The sequence below is a fragment of the Pinus tabuliformis genome, chromosome 7, assembly GCF_031772625.1.
Source record: "Pinus tabuliformis cultivar Carrire ecotype Pingquan chromosome 7, CPIR1, whole genome shotgun sequence".
Classification (NCBI taxonomy): Eukaryota; Viridiplantae; Streptophyta; class Pinopsida; order Pinales; family Pinaceae; genus Pinus; species Pinus tabuliformis.
The window spans coordinates 910,317,998-910,327,748 of NC_142293.1; the positions used below are offsets into that span (position 1 = coordinate 910,317,998).

Consider the following 9,751-nt stretch of genomic DNA (forward strand, 5'->3'; position numbering starts at 1 on the left):
TATACCGTAACATGATTAGTGAAAGACTGCAACAAAATGAATGTTCCTTCCCGAGTATATACTGGAAAGCGGGTTGTCAATTAAAAATGGTCTTTTTTTCATGGTTATCGTTCCACAACAAAAATCTAACGTGGGACAATTTAAAAAAGCGTGCTTGGCAGCGTCCGGGTATATGCCCCATATGCAGATCGTCCGAGGAAGACAATTCTCATTTATTCCTTAATTGCAAGGGATCCCGTCAAATTTGGTCGCTCCTGGCGATTCGTTATGATTTTAAATTCATGTCTCAGTTGTCGATCATGGATGCTTTTAATTGGTATAGTAAACAAAACGCCAAATGGAGATCCATCTTTATCATTACTTTTTGGTGTATTTGGAGGTGGCGTAATAATTTCATCTTTAATGACAAAAAGTCTCCAATGCTGGAAATTTTTTCCTCCATTTGTAATCTCTTTGAGGAATTCCAGCCCTCCTCACCCATGCTGGGAAGGCCTCCTGTTTCAAATTTTCCTATGGCATCCTCATCTCTGCCTAGAGCGTTTTTCGATGGTGCTGCACAGAATGGGGTTTGTGGCTGTGGTTTCCATATTCAAGCAAATGAAGACTGTCTTTTCTTCGCTCACTGGAATGGAGGAAGGGGTTCTAACATGATGGATGAGGCGATGGCCTTTGCTGGTCTCTTGAGTTTCTACCTTTTCCTAAATCTTCAAGATATTCCTATTTATGGTGACTCTAAAGTTCTAGTGGATTATATGGCTAGGAAAATCTCCATTTCAAGGCCTCATCTTGAGGGCTGGCTTAATCGCATCAGTTTCTACTGGCCATCCTTCAAAGGTGCCACAATCAACTTCATTCACAGGGGAAAAAATCAGACGACAGACTCCTTATCAAAAAAGGCCTTCAATCTGCTACGGGAGCGTGGCATCTACAGGTTACCTCTAATGGGATATGTTACTCCATCCAGGACTTTTACCCTCCCTATTTCTAGTTCTATCATGCAATTTTTTATATGTTTTTGCTTCTGTTTGTTTCAAAGATGCTAGCTGATTCGAACAATATGCTATGGGCTTTCCGTTTTTTTGAACAGGTCTTCATCGAGATGTAGATTTTGTTTACTGTTACAGGGTTTCTTTTCTAGACGGTTTCTCCTTGCATTAAAATTTAAATGTTAACATTAAAACCATAAAACTAATATTATAATATTATATTAATATAAACTGAAATATGTATGATTGAAACACGCGTTCAATTGAAAATAAATATGATCATATAAAATATTCATTTGAAAAATATAGTGATATAACAAATATCACTATATAGGGTTCAACCAAATCATGAATTTAAAGCGTGGGCTTTACATTATTTGAATTTTTCCAAGAGAGTCTTTCATAGTCTACCCAAGTGAGCATCTCATAGTTTACCTAGTTTTTATTAAAAAAATTCTATTATATATAAAAAAAAAAACATGTCATATATATATATATATATATATATATATATATATATATACAAATTCCTGTTGATTTTAAATCAAACTAATTATTTGAAATTTAGTAAAAAAACTGTGAAGAGCGAAGATGAACCTTGAGGAGGGAAAACATAGTGATTAAAATTTATTATTAAAACCAATTATATATATTAAATTTAATACTAATATCTAATATTTTATTGAGAATATTATATTATATATTATATTAACAATACTAAAACTAAATCTTATATAAATTATGTTAATGTTGAAAACCTAAAATCTAAAAATACTATTATAACTTAAAACTATTAATTCTAGTTATAAAACCATATTAATGTTTTCACAGTTGGTTGACACTACAATTAATGAACAGTCAAGACCAATGAATAACCCACACAATGAATAACTAACACTTCACTTTTAAAAATGTAACTCACAACAATGTGGAGGCAAGTTGAACAACAATGTGAACACATGTGAACATGTGAGTTGATAGTCAATGGAAAGGTCCAATGCAACAATCACCTGGGTAAAATAAATGTAAAATCAACAAAAACGACCACAATAAGCTGGATTCTTTAGGACATTGCATCTCGTGAAGCCCACATCGCTCTATAGTATGTTGTAGCATTCAGATCTTTGTGATCAAATTCGTAATTTAAATGGCGTAATTGATGAAGAGATTTCAAGACTAAATGCATGGCTTTCCTTGTATAATTTGAATAGATGCAAAGAAGGAAATGCGAACCTTCACAATGTGGCATGTTCCAAAGGGTAAAGGGAAAATGCTTTAGCTCAAGAAACAAAACCGTTAAGAGTTATTAAATGCCAAACATGAAAAAAAACACCTCCCAACTCAAAAACGTCATGAACAAGTATGGCAATTTATTCCTTCCCAAACAACCGTCTCTGAAATCCTTCAGAACCATAATTGAAGATTCAAGTAACGGACGTGTCTTTCTGCCCGAAATGTAAACAAAATTGACCTCAGCTATCCTCCACCATACTATAACTAAATTAAAATGAAATTGAATCAAATGTTTTGTGCAACCTCACCCATGTAAGGAAAACTTTTAGGAAGTCGTTGAAATTGAATCAAATGTTTTGTGCAATCTCACCCATGTAAGGAAAACTTTTAGGAAGTCGTTGAAGACGCAAAAGGAAATTAACTACACAGAAAGTCAAAAGGAAATTAACTACACAGAAAGTCCATCACTTTTGGCATCAGCCCAAAAATCCGCTCAGAATTCCTACATGCAGCACAAGGCTTCTTAGGTCTTTCAGTTGAAACCTTTATATTTAACTTCTGAGACATACAAGGAATCTGAAAACCCTGCAAGTAAAAAAAACCGAGAACTCTAGACTTCACAATCCTCCGTGAACATGCGTACTGGTTTTCCTAGGAAAACACTGCAAATAACACTTAAAACCATGATGATCTTGCTTCTTTCAATAGATAAGAGTAGTGGCGCAACTTTCAAGCCACATTATTGCATAAACCAACCGCCCACGATAAAAAGACGCAACATCATGGCATAAAACAACAACCCACGTAGTGACTTAACTTTAAAGCCATATCATTCCATAAACAACGCAGGATAATTAAATAATGTAACACGTCTAATTAAATCATGTAACAGATGTCAAATCTGGGCAAAAAAGTAGACGAAAATGCAAAGGGAACTGATTCGAAAGAAAGGGTATCAACTTGCCATTGTCCCAAAAGTACAAAGGGAGGCTTATAGACTTATGAAGTTGGAATTGTTGAATTTCTATGAATGATTAAAAAGTACAAGTATTTTTCAAAAAAATATTAAAAATTGAAAATAATGAATATTGGAAACCATATAACATCTACAGTCTAAATTATTTTATATATATATATATATATATATAGATATAGATATATTAAAATCTCAATTGTATTGTCAATTTGGGTATTGGTTAACTTTTACACAAACATATGCTTCCACAATTGTAACTCTTCTCCAACATTGATTCATATTCTTCGTGAAACCTGCCACATTAGTGCAGTGCAATAGGAAATATTGTAAAGAAAGGTTGAGAAATCTTTCTTTATATATAAATATATATTTTTAATATGTTTTGAATTTATTTAAAAATGAGCAGTTTGTATCAAATCTATTGTGCTTGTCCCAAGTAAGATACAATTTTGATATTTCATTTACTTAATTATTCATAAATCTTTTTAATATTTCTACTCATTATTTGTTCACAATGGATAGTGCAGACCATTGTCATTATGAAGCTCTAACAAACTGTATAATTCATACAGTTGGGCAGTACTTCTTAAGCAAATGTTGTGAACTTTGCATGGTCTTTCCATAAAATTGACCGCACCAAAAATGGGATCCATAGATTTAGAGAAGCCTACTCTTGAATAAACTCCATTTCTAATTTTTCATTTTTCAATTCCGGTAGTGACATGTAGCATATTTCCTTCAGGTTGGCATCTCCTCACGTATCACCTTAAGGGGGGATTGATAGGGTCTAAAGTTCAACAATTGTTTCCTTAAGGGGGGATTGATAGGGTTTGAAGTTCAACAATTGTTTTTGTGGAATTCTGAATTAGGCTCTTAAATATATTAAAGTAATTTTTATAAACCACTGCCATTGTACATAATTGAATTAAATGTAAACTTTATAAACCACATACATGTTATTAGTAAGTAATCTTAAAAGTAACATGTTAAGAGTGACATAGTTCATAAAATGACTTAAAGTAATGTAAAAACAAATTATTAATGTTTAAAACACTGGTGGATCCATATCCAAATTTAAATCTGAAATCTAGTAACTTATACACATACACATCAACCGGATTTAGCTCAGGTGGTTGGCATAAATGTTGTTAGCTTATTATCGCCCCCTAATAGGTTCAATCCCTGCATGTGATGTATTGAGTTCATAATGAGTATTTCTTGTATTGGCTTCTAGCCTTAATGTATGAGAAATCCCTCAAGGACCGAAACATTTATATTCCTCATATGGAATATAAAGATATTTCTTATGGAAAAAAATATTTTCCTATTCACTCTTCAACCAACGAACAAGCAATTCAAAATTAGTGATGAAAAGAATATATTCCTTTTTATTTTTACATGATCATTAACCAAATAAGAACAACATGAGTAAAGAAATATCTATTACAAAATAAATTCAACAATAGAATTGAAAGAAACATTATTGCAGGAGGTCCTTTTTCATCTAGTCTTCCAACTTTCATAACAACAACTCGTATTCCAAGCAAATGTAGGGAACATGAGGACTATGCTATTGCCCTAATTCCCCTTACACCCTCATTTAAAAAAATTACATCTTCCTTTATATATGTGTGTGTGTGTGTGTGTGTGTAAAACTACATCTTCATACATTTAATTCTTAAAAATATATAATAAATTTAACAAAATTAACTCATCCAAAAACATAAAATAACTACTAAATTAACTAATCCATAAATGTAAAATAACTACAAATTAACAATGGAATTTTCTCATTGATGTTGGGAATTGGTGAAATCATGTTCACAATGTTTGGTACAAACCAAAGAGATAGTTGAGTTGGTGTTAGTTATCTTGCACAATGCAGTCACTCATTTGAATCTGAAGGTTATAAACCTATTTGTTAAATATTTTCAAAGTTTCATGAGATCATTGTTGCAATGCTTGTACTTACCAATTATTGCTCTTATACAAAAATAAATTTCAATGCGTAGGTATACACAAATGAGTCAATCACAGATAATGAATTGTGTGCCTTACAATTGCAACCATGATTGTGCCCTCGCTGGGAATTTTGAATGGCTCCCTTTACCAAATCTAATATCCTTTCTACCTTACTATCTGCTTCATCATCTTTCCTTAAATCAGCATCACTATTGTACAAGAACAGTCCTTGTCTCGGGTGGTTGCTCATCAACGAAGACAACAAGGAAGGAGGGTTGTGGGTTTGGGCATGGGAAGTTCCATGAGAATCCACTACATTTCCATCCAGATTATTGACGTCTCCAGCATCACCATCATCATCAAAAGGGGCAGGCATGCTTAGGTCCAATAGTTCCACTCTTACAGGCAGCTGCAGCAGCTTGGGGATCTCCCTGTTGCCACAACTAGTAATTATAGTATCTGAAGCTCCACTACCCCAATGGCATCTCTTGTGACCACCCAAAGTTTGACCTGAACCAAAACCCTTTTTACAGATTGAGCATTCATGGATCCTTGGAATCTTCTTACCTGAAATAGCAGTAGGCTGAATTGTCCTCGTTCCATCTTTGGCTTTGGCACCAGAAACCTTAGTCCTCTCCTTCGCAGGAGACTTGTGGAAATTGCCAGGCATCTGAGAGCCCGATCCAGTACTGAGCTCGTCAGCTATGTCTTCTTCTAGGCTCTCATTCTCATCCTACAAAATAAACCACAATAATATAAAAATTAATTACACAAAATTAAACTAGAACATAATTATGCAAACTTTATTAACCAAATTGTTCAAGCTCTCGGGCATCTATTACATTCTACGAGTTACAGTTCCTAGTTTCTCACATCGTCATTCAGCCATAAACCTACTCTTCTATGAGAGCTAAAAGCTTATCACCAACTATAACACATTTCCTGAGTTTCCTTCACCCCTCCAATCAAACTCCCCCCAACAAATTGACGGGCTGCACACACCAAAATTAAAATTAAATCCCAACTTCCATGTGATTAACACCCAAATTCTTGTTCAAGAAAATAGTAGAGAAATCCAAAATTTAGAGATAGCATATATGCCTAAGCTGTGGATGCCTTTGACACTCTCAGTTTGATTGAAATATAATTCCGTTCATATCTTTTATCTACAAGACAAAAGGGCATGGAGGACTTACCCATAACAACAGTCGGAGCAACAAATTGCACAGGCTTTTCTAGCAAACCAACTATGACCAACTTCCCATTCACCTTTAGAAAATTAAGGAGGGGCTCCACGGCATGATTAGCAGAGACTGTGTCAATAATATAGTCTACAAACTTGACTACAGCCTGCATCTGTTTCTCATCTTTGCTGATGACGAAGTGATCTACTCCTAAAATTTCTCTCGCTTCCTTTTCCTTGCTAGGCGATGTACTTATCACCATCACTTCCAACCCAAAATCTTTTCCAAATTTGACAGCCATGTGTCCCAAACCACCAAGCCCCACCACGCCCAGGATCTTTCCAGGCTCTGTCACCTGGAAATATTTCATGGGGCTGTACATCGTTATTCCCATACATAGCAATGGTGCAGCGGCATCCAAGGGAAGATTCCCTGGTACCTTCACCACAAAGCTGCTTACAACCCACAAACCACCCAAATTATTAAAATCCTATTTAGCCAATATAAAGAAAAAATATCAATGCCATTTGTCTCCGGTTTTATATAAAAGAGACAAACCACCTGTCTCGAAAAGGCCTGCAAGAACTTGGCGCAATTAAATTTTCTGAGGTTTTGAGTCAATTGGGACATTCCCGAAACTCATTGATCCCGTTCCAAACATGAACATGATTATATGGACAGAAAAGGAAGCTTTTTATGGCGAGTTTAGCCTATATGCCCTAAAACAAAAATGGTTGCATGAGTTGGGATAATGATTAATTACCTCTGGTTACAAACCATCAAGGATGAGTAACCTCCAAAAGTGAGAGAACCATCAACATCGATACTGCCATACGTCCAAATGACCTTTTCACAATACTATTCTTGCCCTTTGCTACAAGAATCACAATGATGGCAACTTCCAACCATACAACCCATGCCCACACGATCTCTAGTAGAAAAATTCTTCACTTCTGAACCAACTTCAACTACTATACCTCCTATTTCATGGCTGCAAAAATAGAATTGCGAGTAAATTAAAATTGAGCATGAAATTCTAGACATATACTCTTTCTGTCTTGCTATTAGATGTGAAGCAGTGTTGAAGATCATGAAGACATTACCCAGGAACCATTGGGTATTAGGAAACTTTCCATTCATTACCAATTTGATGTAGATCAGTGTGACAGATTCCGCAGTATACGATATTGAAAGTAACATCATGCGGCCCAGTTTCCCTGTCAAGGCAATTTAAATGTAAGTTTTCTACAAATGGTTATCAATAGAAGTAAACAATTTAAATGTAAGTTTTCTGCAAATGGGTATCAATAAAAGCAGTTATGAGAGTAAAGAGAGGAGGAACCTGCGAGTGAAATTGAAGGGCGAGAGAATTCCTGACTCATCTCTAGCAGCCCATCCTTGAACATTAAACCGACCTACTTCTTTAACCATCTTCTCTTCTTCACAACACTCAGAATTAAATTTGATTCACTTAGAAGAAGCAGCTAAGTAGATGAATGTAAAGGACAGATTTGAGGAGGCAGCAGGTGTTGGGATGGGTATTTAAAAGGTCAAGTATGGCAGGGTATAGCAGGATCACCACTGAATAACCGAGAGCTAAATTAATCTTTAGGTAGTAAGGAAGGTTGTGCTCAACAGAGTGCACAGAACGTTATTGCAGCAGGTCGTGGAAGCGCAGAAAGTGGAAAGCGGGAGGAGCAGAAATCAAAAAGCAGTTTTGGTAAGGGAGGAATAGTCCGAGAACATATGCCAGATGTCAATTAAACCAGATGCCAATGGGATGCCAGATGTCAATCAGAAAATCAAAAGGTAGACGACTAAACTCATTCAAAGGAAGGCCCATCGGCCTAATAAATATAAAATATTAATATACACTTTAATTGACTGCAAATAAAATGTATTTTTGAATAAGAAATGATTGTTTTAAAAATGGAAACAAATAACGAGCTTGCCATCGACCATTTAAGGCGCCCCGATAGCGCCCATTCACCCTACATATCAATGTAGAGGTTGTATGTTCGAATACCATAATATATCGTACATGTTTATCGATGTTTCAGATTTCCCCACGTCCCATCTCCAAAACTGGCTATCCGTGTTGTTGCGGTGTTCAGCCTCCTATAGCATCGTGTCCATTTGCAATTGCCAAACTTCCTGCGTCCCACCTCATATCATAGGTGCCCATATCATCCATGCATCATCCATTTTAAATTTGTAATTGGGAGCTCATGAATTTTTGAAATTTATCCTACATCTTTCAACGCATCCTAATTAGAGTGGGATATTATGTTTTCTAGAGAGGCAGAGTAGGTCTTATATCAAAATTATATATTTCTTATGGCAATGTTGGGCATATATTTAGGGATTCACATACTATAAAATATTGGCCATATTCTTAATCATTAACACAGTAATATGTTAGAAATGGTAATTAGGAGTTGACTAAAATGAATGAGTCAGTTAAATGAATGTTGAGTGTTGAGTGGTGAGTCGAGTGATGGATAAAGAGTTAAGTGCAATCCATATTTAGAGCATGAGTTAACTCAGCTAAGTGTATGTGCATGTCAAGATATTTTAGGCAAATAACTAATTAAAAAGCTTTAAATACCCTTCACTTCACCGGGTTCATTGTAAGAATCATTTTTAAAAAAACAGCACCTCATATATTTTGTGTGTGAATTTGTGTTTTGAATCCTCTACTTTTCCAACAAATTAAAGTGAATTCCTCTGCCTTTACAACAAATCCGTATCAGAACGGTTGCAAAAAGCCAAAAAAAAAATAAAAAAAATCAAAACAAAACAAAAACGAATCAACCATGGTGAAATAGAAGAGAGAAATAATTTTTCCTATACCACTCTTTTGTTTGACCTATAACACTCCTTACACTGGTATTCAGAGTGTTATAATGCTCTTGGGCTTAGCATAGAGCCACGTTAAAGATGAAAAACTTACCCCATACGCAGGTTATCGTTACCGTATAGAGAATTCGTACGCAGGTCTCAACCAGCCACGACCACGTTAACCAAGTCAAGAAAATTTGTTTAAACTGTCACGTATTCACAGTTGACTCATAAAAATTTGTTACGGAAGGGTTTTTTTAAAAGTTCGGTGGATTCTTTTTACCCATATTAAAGTGTTAGGGTTTCTTGAAGGACGGATTTATTAAAAGTTTATGGGTTATTCCCCGTGATAAATGTTTATAAAATATGAAAGTTTTGCCATAAAGATGGAAAGATTTTAACATAAAAGGTATTCGAAGGTTTTTAGAGTCATTTTTTGATATATTGAAAAGTTCAAGTTTATAAAGGTTTTTGCTTTTTTATATAAAAAGATATTCTATAAATAGATCTGTTTTATATATAAAAGAGGATAAGGGATTTTATAAAAGAGTTTATAAAAAATAATTATT

General features: G+C 34.8%; 1 pseudogene; it reads right to left on the reverse strand.

Annotated features, from left to right (window-relative positions):
* Nucleotides 1–6,078: 6,078 nt before the first annotated feature.
* Nucleotides 6,079–7,772, reverse strand: LOC149250602 (putative mannitol dehydrogenase; annotated as a pseudogene).
* Between the last annotated feature and the right edge of the window lie 1,979 nt (nucleotides 7,773–9,751).